The sequence below is a fragment of the Eulemur rufifrons genome, chromosome 2 (genome assembly GCF_041146395.1).
Source record: "Eulemur rufifrons isolate Redbay chromosome 2, OSU_ERuf_1, whole genome shotgun sequence".
Taxonomy (NCBI): Eukaryota; Metazoa; Chordata; class Mammalia; order Primates; family Lemuridae; genus Eulemur; species Eulemur rufifrons.
Genome location: NC_090984.1, coordinates 64,531,560 through 64,545,144, shown reverse-complemented (window position 1 = coordinate 64,545,144; position 13,585 = coordinate 64,531,560).

Here is a 13,585-nt window from a genome sequence, read left to right as displayed (position 1 = left end):
AATGATTTATTTTGTTCATGTTACTGGAAACTTGGAGATACTGATTCTAGAGTTCTCTTAGGGATTCAGTATCAGGAATTGTGGTCAGACATATGGTGTTTAGAAGTATAGGTCCTCCTATATTCAGAACTTGGCCCTAACTCTACATGTGTGGCTTTGGGCAGATTACTTAAATAAGCTTTGGTTTCCTCATTCATATAATTGGGATACAAAATAGTACTATTTTAAGGTTTTTGTGAAGACGTCTGGTACATAGTAAGCAAGAAGCAAATGATAGCTATTACTCCCTTTATTACTATTAAATAATGTTATAATTTCTAGATAAGTATTTTGCTCTACTAACAATTGCTAATTAGTAAGGCAATAATGACCAAACAAGGAAACAACTTTTAAGACATTGATTCAAATTCTAGAACTATTAAAGGTCATAGCTAAATTTCAAATATATGTTATTAAAAATTTTTAAATAAACTGAATTGTATTGGTGCAGACTAATGAAAATCAGAGTGAACTTTATTATTTAACTCTGTAATTAAATTATAAATGGAGGTAGAAACATTTAAAATTAATTATCAGATAAGGTTAATTAAATAAAAGTTAATGAAGTTTTCCTGTCAATTTCATTAAAGAAGCTTAAATGGTGAATAATAAATCACAGTAATGCACAGAAGTGTAGTACCTGACTTGGCTGACTGGGGTGGCAGCTGTCGACTATACTCTTCCCCTTAATGCTATTTGATAGAAGTTTCTCACGTCTCTATTTCAAGTACTCCAATAGCTCAGGATTCAAGTAAATAAAAACTGGTTGCTTGAGGCAGTGTCTTCTTGTTGCTTTTGTGAGATTTACTCTATCATCTTTCTTAGAAGTATGATTTTGACTTTATTCTGGAGAGTAATGTGTCCCGTTAAAAGACAATTTTCCAGCCTCTCTTGTAATTCAAGGTGGACAGTAAAATATGAGTAGAAATTATTAGGTAGAGCTGAGGAAAGCTTATTAAAAGGGAAGCCATATAAATAGCATATGTACTATTCTGACACTCTTCCTCCCCACTCATGCTGAAAATTCAGACAGGATTTCTGGAATTGGACGATCATCTAGGACTATAACTCTGCACAGAAAGAAATTTCCTGGGCAAAGAATGATTGAGCACAAAATACTTAGAATTGTTTACTTCTTGTTTTAGAAGAAAAAGAATTAAACATCGATCACATTTAAGCTGTTGCTATTTATGATTTAAATATTTATATCACATGTTTAAAAGACCTGAGGTGTAGAACTGAAAGAAGCTGGCACATGCTTTTTTATCTCTTTAAAAAGTGTCTTGTCTTTACCACAATAGCACTTTATACCCATCATCTTTTTCTCCTGTTCATAGCCTGTTTCTTTCTCCTCTGAAAATTCTGATTTCTTCACCTCAGTAGTTAGAATATATATTCCATGACATTGTAAGAATGAAAGAAGATAATTATGTGTGAAAGCGCTTGCAAATATAAAGTTTACTTGAAAAGTATAATATTGTAAGAATTGGGGGTGGTGGGGTCAAGATAAATGTGGGGAGGTAAAGTGCTCTAAGTCAAATCGTTTTGTTTGATTCCTCCTTTACCCTAAAACAATATCTATACTTAGGTGTTTAAAAACTAGCCCATTCATGCACAATTAAAATTTGAAGTATAATATTTAAAGAAAATGAGGCAGGAATGAGAAGAAAAGGGAGGAATTATACTTAAAAATGCCTTTGATAGGATAGTTATTATGACAGATTAATTTACACATACTTTCTTATTTAATCCTTAGAAAACCCCCAAAATTTAGGTTATTATTATGCTTACACTAAGAATATTAGGATACTAACTTTCAAATATTTCAGTTAAGTTGCCTATCAAGGATTTAAAGCCACAGATTTCTCACCATTACCTCATTTCTATTATTGGATCAGTTTAGATATAATTTTAAACAATTTCATGTCCTAGCATTTACATGTTCTAGTAAATGAGTTTTATTTGGATACACTAAATTCTTTAAAATAAAAAGTTCTGTACAATGAACTATTTATATACTCCCTATTCCAATCAGTATAATCTGTAATATAGTGGCTAATATTTGTATTTTATAGAATACTTCTGGATAGCTAATTCTTTATGAGAGTCATAACAGATAAAAGGAAAAATCTGAGCTACACTATTGTACAGTACAAAAAATGTGGCTATTATGAATTTCCCTGGGCAGTGACTGCTATGTGCCTTCTGGTATCCCACTATGTAATCATAGAAATGCACTCAGGGATAGATCTTCCTAAATAAATTAAATTTTAGCTTACCAGTCGTCATACTGTCATCATGAGGATCCACAAACAAGATACCTTTCTGTTCAGAAAGCTATGCCCTATATGGGGAGTATTTCATGAAGGAGAACTAAGTAAATTCTATGGCTCATAAAATAACTATAAGAAAATGCCATAAAATATTTACTAATGATGCATATGGTATTTAATAACTTATAAGTACTTTTACATATAATCATTTTATTTAATTTTTACAAATTCATGAAATTTGTATTTTAAATTTATATTGTAGGGATGAAAAGATTAGAAACAGAAAATTTAAGAACTTTTTACAATTCACACCAATAGTAAGTAATTGATAACACAACTTGAATCCACGTCCTTAGATCAGACTATATCCTGAACACTAGGTAATGTGGCAGAAATGACATATATAGTGATACTGTGGCAAATATATTTAGCTCTAAAATATTTTATTTATATTGTTTCATCTTAGAAAGTCATTCCAAGATTATTCATTTCCATTTCCATTCACTGATTCTTTCATTGAATATTTATTGAGCACCTACTATGTGCCAAGCACTGATACAGACATTAAGGATATGACATTGAATAAATGATATAAATGTTCCTGCCTTCATGGAAGATATACTTTAGTGCAGAGTAAATAGTACACGAAAAATAAGGAAATGGACATTATATTTGTATAATGTAGCTCTTAAGACCTCAGGCTGTATAGTTATACTGTCTGAATTCAAATTTTGAGTGGATGTACAATTGCAAATTATGTAACTCACTGATCTTCAGTTTCCTAGTGTCTCACATGGGAATAAAGTCATAATCATCTCCTTGTTTTGTAGGAGAAATTAAATTCAGGACCCTTTGAAGATTGGGTGAGATAAAAGAACCAAAATTCTAGAATAATAGTTTGCTCACAATAAATGTTTTATAAATGTTAGTTATTACTTATGAGAACTTTGAAGATTTTTTTCTTTTGATGCTTCAGTCATTCATTCAACACCTAAATGAATGTCTGGAAAATTGCCTAGAATATGGTTTCTATTTTCTAGAGTATTCTACAATAACCAAATCTAATGGAAGATTAGACAGTTAAACAGGAATGTACTAAGTGTCATAATAGAAGTAATACACCAGATCCTATAAAGATATGACATCACAAACTCCTAATTGCTTGGGGGCTTGTATAAGCTTCCTAGGCTACCATAACCACGCATAGCCATGAGCCACATAATGACATTTCTGTCAATAATGAACCTCATATAAAACGGTGGTCCCATAAGATTATAATAGAACTGAAAATTTCCTGTGGCCCAGTGACTTGTGTTATAATTTCCTGCAATATTCACACAGTTACATGCTGTACAGGTTTGTAATGGCTATATAATACGGCCTAGGTGTGTATTTGGCTACACTCGTTAGGTTTGTGTAAGTACTGTACAACCTATGATGTTTACAAGACGACGAAATCGCCTAACAGTGCATTTCTCAAAATGTATCTCTGTCATTAAGTGATACATGACTACCACAAATTTGTTGGATTAAAATGACAGAAACTTATTGTCTTACAGTTCTGGAGGCTTGAAGTCTAAAATCAAGGTGTTGGCAGGATCATGTTCTCCCTCTCACCTGTAGGGAATTCTTCCTTGCCTCTTCCTATCTTCTGGTTGTTTGCTGATAACCTTTGATGTTCTTTGGCTTATGGATGCATTAGTCTAATCTTTGCCTTTGTTGTCACATTGCATTTTCCTTGTGTGTATCTTTCTTCATTTGGTTGTTCCTTATAAGAACATCAGGAATATTAAATTAGGAGCCCACTCTACTTCAGTGTGACCTCATCTTAATTACCTCTGCAGTGACCCTATTTCAAAATAAGGTCACATTCTGAGGTATTGAGGATTAAAATTTCAAAGTATTGGTTATTTTTTTGAGGAGGGAAGGCACTAACCTATAAAAGAGCTCAAGAAATATTTCTGGGAGTGGTGATACTTAAGCTAACAAATAAAATTTTTAAATAATGTTGAACTTTCTCTTTCATATATAATGAATTAGTGTATCTGTATTGTTTTCTAGTAGTTTTCTTTCCTTGACTTTTATGATAATTATCACAGTTGGATGATGAAAAGTTTAAAGCATAATTGCATTTGGTTCTTCTTAATTAATAAATTTTATTTTCTAGAGCAATTTAGGTTCATAGCAAAATTGAGCTGAGAAGAATTGCATGGAGTTTCCATATACCTCCATCCTCCCATACATACTGTTAACATCCTACAACATTATGGTACATTTCTCACAATCAATGAACCTCCACTGACTCATTATCACCAAAAGCCCATAGTTTACATTAGGGTTCACTCCTGGTCTTGTATGTTCTATGGTTTTTGACAAATGTATTATGACATGTAACTGCCATTATGTCATCAGAGTATTTTCACTGCCCTAAAAATCCTCTGTGCTATTTCTATTCATGCCTCCCTCCCCACTAACCCTGAGAAACCACTAATCTTTTTTCTGTCTCCATAGTTTTATCTTTTCCAGATGTCATATAGTTGGAATTATAGAGTATATAGGCCTTTCAGACTAGCTTCTTTCATTTAATAATATATGTAAGTCTCCTCCATGTTTTTTCATGTCTTAATAGCTCATTTATTTATCGTGTTGAATAATACTCCATTTTCTGATGTACCATGGTTTATTTATCTACTACCTACTGAAGGACCTCTTAGTTGCTTACAAGATTATAGCAATTATAAATAAAGCTGTTATAAATATTCATATGCAGGTTTTTGTTTGAACTTCTTTGGATTGATATTTAGGAGTGCAAGTGCTGAATCACAGAGTACGAGAATGTTTTGTTTTGTAAAAAACGTCAAACTGTCTTCCAAAGTGGCAATACCATTTTGCCTTTCTACAAGCAATGACTGAGAGCTCCTGTTGCTCTATATCCTCTCGCGCATAAGGTGTTTTCAGTGTTTTTAATTTTTGCCATTCTAATAGGTATATGGTGGTATCTCATTGTTGTTTTAATTTGCAATTTCCTAATGACATATGTTTTCATATGCTTACTTACTATGTGTATATCTTCTTTGGTGAGACATCTGTTCAAATGTTTTGCCCATTTTTATTTTATTTATTTTTAAAAGGCAAAATATGACTGTTTTGATTTTCATTGTTTGTAACAATGACTATTTGACCTTTTGGAGCTTTGCTTAAACCTTCAATCATCAGTTTCTTCATCTATAAAATGGGAGTAATAATTTTGCCCATTTTTAAATTGGAATATTTGGCTTCTTACTGTTGAGTTTTTGAAATTTTTGTTTACCTTACATAAATGTCCTTTATTAGATGTGTCTTTTGCAAATATTTTTTTCCAGTCTGTGGCTTGTCCTCACAATCTCTTGTATGCGTCTTTTTTTAATAATGCATATTATAAAAGTTTTCCTAAAATTATATAGAAGTGTAATTTTCTTTATTTTGGAGTGGAAGAGTCACTATACTATAAAGTAGTCTGCACAAGTTACATTTTTCCTAAAATATTATGTATTCAAGCATCAATTAAAATATACTTATAAATTATATTTAAAATTTAATGTTTTATTTAATATTGAAAACTCTTAAATATTTAGTATTCAAGCCATTAAAATTGCAAAGTACTGAAATTACAGTAGCTATTAAAATAATAAAAAGGAAATAATTTTAAAATTTAGAATATTTAAATTACATTACAATGCTGAAAATAAAGTATCAATGGAAATGAGAAACAAAAGTTCTTGGGTAACCAATGCACTGGACAACTTTCAAATCTCCTTTTTCATAGATAATTATTTCCACACTCACCAAAACTTACCAGAGTTTTTAATGAATTGTATTAGATAAGCAGCAGTTTTAATCCTTATCTTGCTCACTTTCTAAAGGAATCAAATTACAGAGAACTAACAAAAGGAAAGATGCTAGATGAAAAAAGGAATATATGTTAGATCATCATAACTCATTGAAGTTTGATTATATGGATGAAACTGTAGAATAGAATATTAACCCAATTTATATATCTAACAGAACATTTTGAAATGAAAAGGAAATATTTGACTCATAGGTTATACTCAGAATAATAATTAGAAACATAATGCAATCTCCATGCAAGCTTTGGAGTAATAAAATAACAGTTATTCCCATTACTATTGTCGACTTCTCATAATATGCATATCTTGATATCCCTTGGATAAGGTAAAAATCCCCTGATAATACCTTAGCAATGAATAAGTGTAGCCAACCCCTAAGGAATTAAGATAAGATGAGAAAAGTTTATAAGAATAGGTCTCTTGAGCTTAACTGAAAAACTAAATTCTTTTACTGAGCTGAAATAAGCTTACAGGAATAAGCAAAGCAATCAGAAAAGCAGAATAAAAGAATCTAGAGACATAAAATTCAACATGACACAGAAATTCACTGAGCTATAAAACAAATTTCCTACACATTCTGTCACTGATGGGTACAAGGAATTCTATTTGAAGAAATGTATCAGCTTGTTTACATTGGTGGTGCCAAAGTCGCTTTTCCATAGGGAGACTTATCAGCAATGATGAAGCAAACAGTGAATCTGCTCATTAAAAATAATAACTACACTGAGTTTACACAACTATATTTCCCATCACTTTGTAGAAATGTATCCATTATTAAGTGACATTTATACATGTTACACAAACATACATCATATATATAGGTTATGCATACATGTACACATATGTACACATATGTACATATATGTATAGCATTACTTCTGTAGTACTTCTCCATCATCAGGAAACTGGAATTTCCATTTCCTTTAGGTGTCTATCACAAAAAAGACTTGGCAGCATTTGAATTTAGGACTGAGACTATAGAGTCAAATAGCCAAGGAATATGAAGATCTGCTGTAAGAATATTCAAGCAGATTATCTAATGGGTTATTCCCTGCCACCTAGAGAAAAGAAGTAATCAAAAAGATTTGTATGTGAGGAAATTTATAAGCTAGATCCTATTGGCCAAAAAAAAAAAAAAAAAAAAAGAAAAGAAAAAAGAAATCACTATATTTTTCATAGTTACCTAGCTATATTAAAAATAGTAATATTATGAATTTATCCTCCAGGCAATGCTTGGAGAGGCATTTACTGTCTAATAGTATCAAAACGGTACCCCTAGTTGGAGTCCCTTTAATTATGGAGAATTATATAAGCCTAGCAATTTTCCTTGAAATTTGGTTTAAATGTATAAGTTTTATTTTTTTATTATTTTTTTCTTTCAGCATATTATGGGGGTACGAATGTTCAGGTTATGTATATTACCTTTGCCCCACCCGAGTCAGAGCTTCAAGCATGTCCATCCCCCAAATGGTGCACACCGCACCCATTAGGTGTGAATATACTCACTGCCTCTTGCCCCCTCCCATCTGCCTGATACCCAATGAATGTTACTACTATATGTGCACATAAGAGTTGATTAGTTGATACCACTTTGATGGTGAGTACATGTGGTATTTGTTTTTCCATTCCTGTGATACTTCACTTAGTAGAATGGGTTTCAGCCCTAACCAGGATAATACAAGAGGTGCTAGATCACCATTGTTTTTTGTGGCTGAGTAGAACTCCATGGTACATATATATACCATCTTTTATTAATACACTCATGTATTGATGGGCACTTGGGTTGTTAAATGTATAAGTTTTAAAAGGCTGGGTTTCTGTGTGACCCAAGTGTAAAATCAAATGTATATCCATTTTACAATTCACATATTCTTAAAAAGATGGATGGAAATTAATGTTTTATAAAACTGAATCAAGTTTTATTTTTAATATATGCTAATACTTTTGTAAAGGGAGTTTTCACACCTTCATTATTCTTATATCTAATTGTTCATGGAATTCTTAAAAATTTAGTATGTCAGATGTTCTGCTACATAATCTCTTTCATTATTTCTTTCCAAATTCTGAGTTTTCTAATTCTAATATTTCTGACAAAGTCGTGTAGCATTGCAGTGCCCACAGGACTTCATCATTGTGCATTGAGTATAGAAAAGTACTCAATAATGGCTTCTTGACTAAAATAGTAGGAAAAGCTTTAGGAAAAATACCTGTAACTATAATTGTGTTTATAACCATTGTGATAATGATCTTCAATATTAGACTCTACTTAGTCAAAATCTTTATAATCTGCTGCTTCCAACAACTGAGATCAGTGGACATGTTTCACTTTCCAATATGGCTTTACCAAGTTTCTATAACCATTAGCCTTAAGAGGTTGATGAAGGGTTCAGCAATGTGAGATTTGACTTTTAGTCTTACCTTATTATCATCTGCTTAGTCTTCTGGTTTCTAGCTTGTATGGTGGTTCTGGAGTTCTTTGTTGCTCCATTTGTTTTTATTACAGTTGAAACTGATCTAGTGCTCTAAGAATTGGGAGCCCTGCCTTGTCCTCTTCAGGTTACATTGTAGGGAGCAGAACCCATTCTTGAATCTTAGCCTAGCAGCTGGTCCATTGTCACTTGATGAGTCAATATTTTATGCCTATATTAATGCATTTTTAATCTCTAAGTAGGATGCTTTCTTAAATTTTCCATGGTCCCATATCAAACTCTTCCTTCAAAATTTTTTAGGATTATCTCAGGCCAAATACTAATTTGTTTAATATCCCTGGAACACTATGTTATTCCTGATTGGCCAGATGACCTTGAATTAGGACTGAGTTTGTTAGCTCAGAGCTTGACCTCCCCAGGAAGCAAGTCTAATTTCAGATTTTTAAAAATCAATCAATCTTTTATTTTTGACTATAAGTAGAAGAATTATGATTGAATCTCTCCTGAGATAATTTCCTTAGTCCCAACATAATTTGGACCTGAATTAAGTTAACAGTCATCTGTGCCTACCCAGATTTCTGTCATGGATACTGAGTCTCCTACCTAAAACTTAAAGCTGTCTGGCTAATTCCTGAGCATGAACCTTGAAGAAAGCAACTGTTTGCTAATCAGCATTGCAAATAAGACTCTGAAACACGGCCTTTGGAGTAACTATGTGCCTTCTTGCAGCCACTTGACTATTTTTGGTGGATTTTCACAGTCCTAGCTTGCTTGGATCTTATCTGAAGCTCACCTTGTTCCTCTCAAGTCATCTGATCAGGTTGCTCCAGGGCCTGTTAGGTACTTTGAAATTCTAGCCTCTCCACTCAGGCACTGCTTAGGCTGTGGTCATCCTACTTAAATCCAGTAAGTCATTGCCTATGTATTGTCTTACTTAGAAGACTCTGCTGTGTTTCATAAAAATTCTCTGCTGAGTCTAGAAATACCCATCTAGCAACAGAGTTGGAGGGCTTTTGCAAGGATCTCAATTCATAGCTGTGAAGCTATGAGTGTAAAAACAGATCTTTACATCATCAATCTAAATATTCATGTTCTGTTGCTTTGCCTGTGAGGGTGAGTGAGGGATGTGCAACAGAGGTGTAGTAGCTATAAGGAATAGGAAAGAGGATTCTCTATTTTCTGCTTTCTCTCCCTCCCACTTCCCCATTTCTTCATTATGAATTATCTTAATATTGCCACCCAACCATTAGAATGAGGAATCTGAAATAAGATTATGTCCCATGTTGGGATAGTTGATGATCAGTGATGAAGACTAGAAGTGACTTTTCCATGAAGGGCTTCATTGTTGCTAAGAAGCACAGCAGCATAATTGTGGAAGCAATAAGGGAGTGGCACAGATAGCAATTCCAGGAAGCCGCTAAATTTGAGATCTGTGAATATCCTTTTTAGCTTTTCAATATCACTCACCAAAGTCATTTACCAGCTAATGGGAAAAAAATAATTGCGATGGGCTGAGAGGATTTTATAGCATAACGTGGTAACCCAAAAACATTAAAACTGAACTCAGGTAATGTTAGCAACATGGCTGCTGGTATCCAACTCCCCTACCCCCAGCATGGCAACAATAAGTTTTCAGAATCTATGGACAAAAGTGCCTTTGTTGGAGTTTTGAGATCCAAGTAGGAGGTTGAGAAAATTGAGTGGAGCCCAAGACCAAGGGAGAATATTTTGAGAAGGCAGTTTAATACCCAGGTGGCCAGGTCACTGACAGTGGTCCTGGCTGGAGACCCAGAACCAGCCCCATCTCCTTGTGGACTCAGCTCCAGCCACATTTGGCTGCAGTCTTTCAACTAACCCCAACTATCAAGGAACCCAGGAGGAACAACACTCATCTGTGTCCTGGTAACAGGCTTGTGGGCTGTGGACCTGATTGTGGATCCTAAAGTGATCCTGTGATCTGTCTCCACCTTTGCTCTACCACCAGTCCAAAGTCAGTTCTGCCTGCACAGGGACAGGCAGACATGTGCCACTGTTAACAGGCTTGTTGGCTGGGGACTAAATTGCAGATCTTTAAGCAGCCCTCTGTCTCAGCTGCAGCCCTGTTCTCAGGCCATCTTGCTCAGTGAGACCCAGTGAGCATCTACACAGAGACCTGGTAGGTACAAGCCAAGCCAAAACCCATTTTGCCCTTGCTAATAGGCCCACTGGTGTGGACTCTACCGCATACCATGAAGTGAACCAATGACCTGGCTTCAGCTTTGTTTAACCATGGTTTCAGAAAAAGTTCTGTCCACCTGGATATTTGGTGGGAACTCTGACTGCCCACACCCCCAGTAACAGGTCTTGTCACTTCTATTCAACACAGCCTTGAAAGTCCTAGCCAGAGCAATTAAGCAAATAATAAAATAATAATAATAAAATTAAGGTATCCAAACCGGAAAGGAAGAAGTAAAATTATCTCTATTTGCAGATCGCATGATCTTATTTATAGAAAATCCTAGAGATTTTACCAAAAACTTTTAAGACTAATAAACATTTCAGTACAGTTAGAAGATACAAAATCAACATGTAAAAATCAGTTACTTATCTACATACTAACAAAAAACGATCCAAAAAAGAAATTAAGAATATAATCCTATTTACAAAAGCATCAAAAATAATAAAAGACTTAGGAATAAATTTAACTACGGAGGTGAAAGATTTATACACTGAAAACTATAAAATATTGTTAAAATTGAATAAAAATACAAATAAATGGAAAGATATCTTATGTTCTAGGGTTGGAAGAATTAATATTGTCAAAATGTCCATAGCTCCCAAAGTATTTTACAGATTCAATTCTTTTCCTATCAAAATCCCAATTACACTTTTCACAAAAATAAAGAATAAATTCTGAAATTTGTTTAGAATCACAGAAGACCCTGAACAACTAAAGCAATCTTTAGCAAGAAGAGCAAACCTGGAGGCATCATATCTCCTGATTTCAAAACATTTTACAAAGGTATAGTAATCAAAACACCATGGTAGTGACATAAAAACAGACACACAGACAAATGGAACAGAATAGAGAGCCCAGGATATGTATGGCCAATTAATTTTCAACAAAGTTGCCAAGAAAACATATTGAGGGAAATGATAGTTTCTTCAATAAATGATGTTTAAAAAAACTGAATATCCACGTGCAAAGAATGAAATTGGACCCTTATCATACACAAACATCAACTCAAATTGATTGAAGACATAAATGTCAGACATGAACATGCAAAACACTTAGAAGAAAACATAGGAAAAAAGTACTTTGGCATTGGTTTTGGCATTGAATTTTTGGATATGACACCAAAAACACAGGCACCAAAAGTAGAAATATACAAGTGGGGCCCTATCAAACTAAAATGTTTTCATACAGCATAAAAATCTATCAATTAAATGAAGAGGCAATCTATGGAATGGGAGAAAATATTTGCAAACCATATCTCTAATAAGGAGTTGATATCCAAAATATATAATGAACTCATACAACTTGGTAACAAAAATAAATGTAAATAATCTGATTAAAAAATGGGCAAAGGACCCGAATAGACAGTTTTCCAAAGAAGACAGAAAAATGTTCAACAGCTGCTCAACATCAGTAATCATCAGGAAAGTACAAATCTAAACTACAATGACATATTACTTCACACCTGCTAGGATAGGTATTATCAAAAATACAAGAGATAAGTGTTGGCAAACATGAGCAGAAAAGGGAAACTTCATATACTGTTGGTGGGAATGTAAATTAGTACAGCCATTATGGAAATCAGTATGAGTTTCCTCAAAAACTGAAAAATATAACTGCTTTATGATTCTGCAATCTCACTTCTGGAATATTTCCAAAGGAAATTAAATCTCTATCTCAAGGGGATAATCTGTACTTCCATGTTCATTGCAGAATTATTCACAATAACCAAGAGGTAGAAACAATGTATGTATCAATTTACTGATAACAGTTTACTGAAACTGGAGATATATACAATGGCATGTTATTCAAATTTAAAAAGGAGGGAAATCCTGTTATCTGTGACAACAGGGATGAATATGGAGGACAGTATACTAAGTTAAATAAGCCAGACACAGAAAGACAAATAGTGCATGACCACATATATATGTGGAATCTAAAAAAGTCAAACTGATAGAAGCCAGAGAATAGAAAGGTGGTTGTCAACGCCATAGGGGAAATGAAAAGATGTTGGTCAAAAGATACAAACTTTCAGTTATAAGGTAAATAAGTTCTGGAGACCTATGTAAGCATGGTGTCTATAGTTAATAAAATGTATTATATACTTGAAATTTGCTAAGAGAGTAGATTTTAAATATTCTCACCATACACACAACACTAACTATGTGAGGTAGGAGATAATGTTCATTAGTTTGAGGGTTTTAATCATTTTAAAATGTATACATATATCAAAACATTATATTGTATACCTTAAATATATACAATTTTTATCTGTTAATCATACCTCATTAAAGCTGGAAAAATACTTCACTTATTTAAATTTGTTAATTATATCCAGCACACCATTTCTGAAAGGATGATCTATTTTTGATTACCTTAAATATTGAAAATAGTAATGGGGAGGGACAGTAGATTGATCCTGCTCTCAGTGGTGCAAAGGGCTAAAAAATTCACTGAAGGGAGGAATATATACCTACATGATGGGTGCAACGTGCACTATCTGGGGAACAGACACGCCTGGAGCTCTGACTTGGGGGGAAAGGCGGTACATGGGCAACGTATGTAACCTGCAATTCTGTATCCCCCATAACAATAAGATGAAATAAAAAAAAAAATTCACTGAAGCCTACACAAAGAAAGGGAGGGGTCTAATATATTTCCAGCCTCACTTATCCTCCCAGTGGTCATAACTATAAAATTTGGAGCTGGGCACAGGTAGGCAGTTATAGCTGACATATCTTG